Source organism: Tamandua tetradactyla, chromosome Y, assembly GCF_023851605.1.
Source record: "Tamandua tetradactyla isolate mTamTet1 chromosome Y, mTamTet1.pri, whole genome shotgun sequence".
Lineage (NCBI taxonomy): Eukaryota > Metazoa > Chordata > Mammalia > Pilosa > Myrmecophagidae > Tamandua > Tamandua tetradactyla.
This window is the reverse complement of record NC_135354.1, coordinates 9,155,868-9,164,227: the sequence shown is the minus strand read 5'-3', so window position 1 is coordinate 9,164,227 and position 8,360 is coordinate 9,155,868. Positions and strand designations below refer to the sequence as shown.

The 8,360-nt window shown below is 35.2% G+C and overlaps 1 non-coding gene across 1 annotated transcript; it reads right to left on the bottom strand.

The window, feature by feature from the left end:
• Positions 1–513: 513 nt before the first annotated feature.
• LOC143672647 (U5 spliceosomal RNA) lies at positions 514–632 on the bottom strand. Its single transcript, XR_013169929.1, has one exon. It is a non-coding gene; the product is annotated as a U5 spliceosomal RNA (small nuclear RNA).
• Positions 633–8,360: the final 7,728 nt, after the last annotated feature.

Here is an 8,360-nt window from a genome sequence, read left to right as displayed (position 1 = left end):
TTCACAGCTCAGCCCAGGCCTTTGGAATTGCAGAAAGTAATCATCCTGGAGAAAGTTGTTGGAACCCATAAGCCTGGAGAGAAGGCCTGCAGAGATCACGCTGTGCCTTCCTCCATAAGAGAGAACCTCAGTTGAAAGTTAGGTGCCTTTCCTGTGAAGAACTATATGTTTTTAACTAAATAAATCCCCTATTTTAAAAAGGCTGATCCATCTCTGTTGTGTTGCTTTCTGGAATCTTTGGAAGACCAAAACACTGGTTGGATCTCTTTACTTGTCATTGGTTTGTGGAGATCTATTTCTTCTTGAGTCAGTATAGCTTGTTTGTCTGTTTCCAGGAAATTTTCCATTTAATCTAAGTTGATTAGTTTGTTGGTGTATAGTTTTTTTCTTACACATCTATGTAATTTATTCTATTAACTGTGGTTTTTAACAAGAAAGCCACCAATTGCTCTCACTACAAGTAACTACAAAGGATTTCAAATTCAACTGCTGCTTTTCTTAATGCACACATAGGGCCTTGATAAATACCATGGCTTTCAAAAAATTGATCGATGACTCATGACTGTTTCTCTCCACGGAAATCTTTAGTAAAAGGCAAAAGAATTATACAATTTGAAGAGAAACTAGAGTATGGTGTATAGTTTTTGATAGTATCATCTTCTATTATTTTTATTTTTCCATATCTGTGGTAATGACCCCCTCTCATTACTGATTTTGTTTATTTGAATCTCTCTCTATTTTTCTTCATCAGGCTTGATAATATCCCATCAACTTTACTGGTTTTCTCAAAGAACCGATTTTGGCTTTATTGATACTTTCTATTCTTCTTTTGTGCTCCTATTTACTTAACTCTGTTTTAATCTGTGTTATTTCTCTTCTATTTGCTTTGGAGTTACTTTGCTATACTATTTCAAGTTCCTACAGGTGAGCACTTATGTCCTCAATTTTTGCTCTTTCTTCTTTTTAATGTTGGCATTTAGGGTAATAAATTTCCATCTGAGCACAACCTATATCATATCCCACAAGTTTGATGTTTTTTATTTTAATTTTCAATCCTCTCCAGATCAGTACATATTTCTCTAGCATTTCTTCTTTGACCTGCTCTTTGTTCAAGATTGTTTTATTTAATATCCATGTTTATGAAAGTTCTCATTCTTTGATGGTTACTGATTTCCTGCTTCATTCCACTGTGAATAGAAGAAGTACTTTGAATAATTTCCAAGGTTTTAAAATTTATAAGACCTGTTATGTGTCCCAGTATATGATCTATCCTGGACAATGTTCCAGCAGCACTAGAGAGGGATGTATATCCTGGTGTTTTAGGGTGTAATGACCTGTATATATCCGTTAGGTCTAATTCATTTATCAAATTACTTAGATTCTCTATTTACTTGTTGATCCTCTATCTGGTTGTTCTATCTTAGAAGAGAGTGGTGTTTGAAGTCTCCCACTACTTTTGTTGAAATGTCTATCACTTCTTTCAGTTTTACTAATGTTTATCTTGTGTACTTTGGAACTCCTTGATTAGAGGTAGAAACATTTGTGATTATTTCTTCTTTGCTATTTGCCCCTTTTACTAATATATATTTTCCTTCTTTTTCTCTTATGATGTCTTTACATTTAAAGACTATCTTGTCTGATATTAGTATAGCTATTCCTACGTTCCTTTGGTAACAGCTTGCATGGAACATCTTTTTCCATCCTTTCACTTTCAATCTATATGTATCCTTGCATCTAAGATGAGTCTCTTGTAAGCAGCAAATAGTTGGATTATATTTCTTTATCCATTCTGCCAACCTGCATCTTTTAACTGGTAAGTTTAGTCCATTAACATTCAAAGCTATTACTATAAAGAGGTTTCTTGAATCCACCATCTTATACTTTGGATTTTATTTTTCTGATCTCTATATATTCTTCTCTCTCTTTCTGTTTTTATCCTTTAAGTTACCCTTACTGTTCTTTTCAATTCTGTCCCCTTCTTCAGCCCTCCCTCTCCTGTTTTCTTTTTTCAGCCAGAAGGGTTCTTTTTAATATTTTTGTAGAGTCAGTCTTTTGTTGACATATTCTCTTAGCCTTTGTTTGTCTGTGAAAATTTTAATCTCTCCCTCAGTTTTGAAGGAGAGTTTGACGGTGTACAGAATTCTTGACTGGAATTATTTCTCTTTCCATGTCTTAAATATATTGTACCACTGTCTTCTTGCCTCCATAGTGCAGTTGAGTAGTCCAAACTCAGTCTTATGTGATTTCCCTGGTACCTAGTAATTGTTTTTCTCTTGCTGCTTTCAGGATTTTCTGCTTCTCATCACCATTTGATAGACTGATTAGTACAAGTCTGGGAATAATTCTATTTGAAGTGCATTGGGTTTCTCTTATTTGCATATTTTTGTCTTTTATAACGATTAGGATGTTTTTCCCCATTATGTCCATCTTCCAAGCCCGTTGTTCTTCTCTTCTCCTTGTGGGACACCAATGATTTTTAGATTTGTGTACTTTGTTTCTTTCCATCATTTTTCTGAGACCCAAAACAAATTTATCTATGTTTTTGGTCATTAGTTCTTTTGTGTTTTCAAAATCTTGCCCTGTAGTTTACTTAATCTTTCTTCTGTTTCTTCAGATATCCTGTTGTGAGTCCTCAGTATATTTTTAATTTGGTCCACAATATCTTTCATCTCTGTGATATCTGCTATTTTTCTATTCATTGTTTCAAATTCCTTTTTTATTAATTAAAAAAATTAGCTAACACGTTTAGAAATCATTCCATTCTACATATACAATCAGTAATTCTTAATATCATCACATAGATGTATGATCATCATTTCTTAGTACATTTGCATAGATTTAGAAAAATAAATAGCAAGACAACATAAAAAGAAATAAAAAGATAATAGAGAGAAAAAAGTAAAAACAAACAAACAAACACAAAAAAACTATATCTCAGATGCAGCTTCATTCAGTGTTTTAACATGACTACATTACAATTAGGTAGTATTGTGCTGTCCATTTCCGAGTTTTTGTATCCAGTCTTGTTGCACAGTCTGTATCCCTTCAGCTCCAATTACCCATTATCTTACCTTATTTCTATCTCCTGATGTTCTCTGTTACCAATGACATATTCCAAGTTTATTCTGTAGTGTCAGTTCACATCAGTGGGACCATAGAGTATTTGTCCTTTATTTTGGGGCTAGTCTCACACAGCAAAATGTTCTCTAGGTCCATCCATGTTATTACATGCTTCATAAGTTTATTCTGTCTTAAAGCTGCATAATATTCCATCGTATGTATATACCACAGTGTGTTTAGCCACTCATCCGTTGATAGACATTTTGGCTGTTTCCATCTCTTTGCAATTGTAAATAATGCTGCTATAAACATTGGTGTGCAAATATCCATTTGTGTCTTTGCCCTTAAGTATTTGAACAGATACCTAGCAATGTTATTGCTGTGTCATATGGTAATTCTATATTCAGTTTTTTGAGGAACCACCGAAATGCCTTCCAAAGTGGTTGCACCATTTGACATTCCCACCAACAGTGGAAAAGTGTGCCTCTTTCTCTGCAACCTATCCAGCACTTGTCATTTCTTGTTTCATTGATAATGGCCATTCTGGTGGGAGTGAGATGATATCTCATTGTGGTTTTGATTTTCATTTCTCTAATGGCCAAGGACATGGAGCATCTCTTCATGTGCCTTTTGGCCATTTGTATTTCCTCTTCTGAGAGGTGTCTGTTCAAGTCTTTATCCCATTTTGTAATTGGGTTGGCTGTCTTTTTGTTGTTGAGTTGAACAATCTCTTTATAAATTCTGGATTCTGGACCTTTATCTGATATGTCATTTCAAAATATTGTCTCCCACTGTGTAGACTGTCTTTCTAGTTTCTTGTTGAAGTTCTTTGATACACAAAAGTGTTTAATTTTGAGGAGCTCCCATTTCTTTCTTTCTTTCTTCAGTGCTCTTGCTTTAGGTGTAAGGTCCATAAAACAACCTCCAATTGTAAGATTCATAAGATATCTCCCTACATTTTCCTCTAACTGTTTTATGGTCTTAGACCTAATGTTTAGATCTTGATCCATTTTGAGTTAACTTTTGTATAGGGTGTGAGATATGGGTCCTCTTTCATTCTTTTACATATGGACATCCAGTTCTCTGGGCACTATTTATTGAAGAGACTGTTCTGTCCCAGGTGATTTGGCTTGACTGCCTTATCAAAGATCAAATGCCCATAGATGAGAGGGTCTATATCTGAGCACTCTATTCAATTCCATTGGTGAATATTCTATCTTTATGCACTACCATGCTGTTCTGACAACTGTGGCTTCATAATATGCCTTAAAGTCAGGCAGCATGAGACCTCCAGCTTCGTTTTTTCCCTCAAGATGCTTTTAGCAATTTGGGACACCCTGCCCTTCCAGATAAATTTACTTATTTGTTTTTCTATTTCTGAAAAGTAAGTTGTTGGGATTTTGATTGGTATTGTGTTGAATCTGTAAATCAATTTAGGTAGAATTGACATCTTAACTATATTTTGTCTTCCAATCCATGAACACAGTATGCCCTTCCATTTATTTAGGTCTTCTCTGATTTCTTTTAAAGTTTTTTGTAGTTTTCTTTGTATATGTCTTCTGTCTCTTTAGTTAAATTTATTCCATGTGTATTTTATTCTTGTAGTTGCAATTGTAAATGGAATTCGTTTCTTGATTTCTCCCTCAGCTTGTTCATTGCTAGTATACAGAAACACTACAGATTTTTTAATGTTGATCTTGTAACCTGCTACTTTGCTGTACTAATTTATTAGCTCTAGTAGTTTTGTTGTGGATTTTCTGGGTTTTTGACATATAGTATCATATTGTCTGCAAGCAGTAAGTTTTACTTCTTCTTTACCAATTTTGATGTATTTTATTTCTTTTTCCTGTCTAATTGCTCTGGCTAGAACCTCCAACACGATGTTGAATAATAGTGGTGATAATGGACATCCTTGTCTTGTTCCTTATCTTAGGGGGAAAGCTTTCAATTTTTCCCATTGAGGATGATATTAGCTGTGGATTTTCATATATTCCCTCTATTAATTTAAGGAAGTTGCCTTCTGTTCTTATCATTTCAAGTGGTTTCAACAGGAAAGGATGTTGAACCTTGTCAATTGCCTTCTCTGCATCAATTGAGATGATCATGTGAGTTTTCTGCTTTGATTTGTTGATATAGTGTATTACATTAATTGATTTTCTTATGTTGAACCATCCTTGCATACCTGGGATGAATCCTACTTGGGCATGCTGTATAATCCTTTTAATGTGCTGCTGGATTCGATTTGCTAGACTTTGTTGAGGATTTTTGCATCTATATTCATTAGAGAGATTGGTCAATAGTTTTATTTTTTTGTAATATCTTTGCCTGATTTTGGCATCAGGGTGATGTTGGCTTCATAGAATGAATTAGATAGCTTTCCCTCCACTTCAATTTCTTTGAAGAGTTTTAGCAGAGTTGGTACTAATTCTTTATGGAAAGTTTGGTAGAATTCACATGTGAAACCGTCTGGTCCTGGACTTTTCTTTTTGGGAAGCTATTGAATGACTGATTCAATTTCTTTACTTGTGATTGGTTTGTTGAGGTCATCTATTTCTTCTTGAGTCAAAGTTGGTTGTTCATGCCTTTCTAGGAATTTGTCCATTTCATCTACATTGTTGTATTTATTAGCATAAAGTTGTTCATAGTATCCTGTTTTGCCTCCTTTGTTACTGTGAGGTCAGTGGTTATGTCTCCTCTTCCATTTCTGATCTTATTTATTTGCATCCTCTCTCTTCTTCTTTTTATCAATCTTGCTAAGGGCCCATCAATCTTGTTGATTTTCTCATAGAATCAACTTCTGGTCTTATTTATTTTCTCTATTGTTTTCACGTTCTCAATTTCATTTATTTCTGCTCTAATCTTTGTTATTTCTTTCCTTTTGCTTGCCTTGGGGTTAGTTTGCTGTTCTTTCTCCAGTTCTTCCAAGTGGACAGTTATTTCCCGAATTTTTGCCCTTTCTTCTTTTTTGATATAGGCATTTAGGGCAATAAATTTCCCTCTTAGCACTGCCTTTGCTGAATCCCATAGATTTTGATATGTTGTGTTTTCATTTTCATTCGACTCGAGATATTTACTAATTTTTATTGTAATTTCTTCCACGGCACACTGGTTGTTAAAGAATGTGCTGTTGATCCTCCACATATTTGTGAATTTTCTGACACTGTACCTATTATTGATTTCCAACTTCATTCCTTTATAATCCGATGATTTCAATCTTTTTAAATTTGTTGAGACTTGCTTTATGACCCAGCATATGGTCTATCTTTGAGAATGATCCATGAGCACTTGAGAAAAAGGTGTATCCTGCTGTTGTGTGGTGCAATGTCCTATAAATGTCTGTTAAGTCTAGCTCATTGATTGTAATATTCAAATTTTTTTCTTTATTGATCCTCTGTCTAGATGTTCTGTCCATTGATGAGAGTGGTGAATTGCCATCTCCAACTATTATGGTAGATGTGTCTGTTTCCCTTTTCAGTAATTACAATGTATTCCTCACATATTTTGGGGCATTCTGATTCAGTGTGCAAATATTTATGATTGTTATGTCTTCTTGTTTAATTATTCCTTTTATTAGTAGATAGTACCCTTCTTTGTCTCTTTTAACTGTTTTACATTTGAAGTCTAATTTCTTGGATATTAGTATAGTCACTCCTGCTCTTTTCTGGTTGTTATTTGCATGAAATATATTTTCCCAACCTTTCACTTTCAACCTATGTTTATCTTTGGGTCTAAGATGTGTTTCTTGTAGACAGCATATAGAAGGACCTGTGTTTTAATCCATTCTGCCAGTAAATGTCTTTTGATTGGGGATTTCATTGCATTAGCATTTATTGTTATTACTGTTTCGGTAATACTTTCCTCTACCATTTTGTCTTTTGTATTATATACATAACATATCTAATTTTCCTTCTTTCTACACTCTTTTCCATATCTCTCTCTTCTGTCTTTTTGTATCTGGCTCTAGCACTCCCTTTAGTATTTCTTGCAGAGCTGGTCTCTTGTTCACAAATTCTCTCAGTGACTTTTTGTGTGAAAATGTTTTAATTTCTCCCTCATTGTTGAAGGACAATTTTGCTGGATATAGAAGTCTTTGTTGGCAGTTTTTCTCTTTTAGTAATTTAAATATATCATCCCACTGTCTTCTAGCTTCCATGGTTTCTGCTGAGAAATCTCCACATAGTCTTATTGGGCTTCCCTTGTATGTGATGGATTGTTTTTCTCTTGCTGCTTTCAAGATCCTCTCTTTCTCTTTGACCTCTGACATTCTAACAAGTAAGTTTCTTGGAAAATGCCTATTAGATCTATTCTCTTTGGGGTGTGCTGCACTTCTTGGATTTGTAATTTTAGGTCTTTCATAAGAGTTGGGAACTTTTCAGTGATAATTTCTTCCATTATTTTTTCTCCTCCTTTTCCCTTCTCTTCTCCTTCTGGGAGACCCACAACATACACATTTGTGTGGTTCATATTATCTTTCAATTCCCTGAGCCCCTGCTCAAATTTTTCCATTCTTTTCCCTGTAGTTTCTGTTTCTTTTTTGGATTTCAGATGTTCCATCCTCCAGTTCACTAGTTCTAACCCCTGTCTCTTGAAATCCATGATGATAGGTTTCCATTTTTTTATTTTTTCTACTGTATCTTTCATTCCCATAAGTTCTGTGATTTGTTTTTTTGAACTTTCCATTTCTTCTTTTTGTTCTTCCCTTGCCTTCTTCATGTCCTCCCTCAATTTATTGATTTGGTTTTTGAAGAGATTTTCCATGTCTGTTCGTATATTCAGAATTAATTGTCTGAGCTCCTGTATCTCATTTGAGCTATCAGTTTGTTCCATTGACTGAGCCATATCTTCAATTTTCCTGGTGTAATTTGTTATTTTTGACTGGTGTCTGGACATTTAATCAGATTTCCCTGAGTGTGGGACCCAGCAGGTTGAAAGACTTTCCTGTGAAGTATCTCAGCTCTGTTTTTCTTATCCTTCCCAGTATGTGGTGCTTATCTGTCTGTGGGTCCCACCTGCAAAAGTGTTGTGGCTCCTTTAACTTTGGAAGACTCTTGCTGCTCGGTTGTGTGGTGGAGACAGAGGAACGATTGTAGGCTGGTTTTAATGGCTTCAAATTATGAAGCCCTGGGATCTGAATTCCTTGAGTGAGGAATTCCACCTGAGTTGCGCTTCACCCCTCCCATGGGGAAGGTTCAGGTGGTAGAGAGCCCTTAAAGCAGCCTGTTTCTATGTTCAGGGCAGTTGCAACCTGTGTAATCCCAACACTGAGCCCAGAGGCAACCAAGCCTCCATAGAAACAGCCA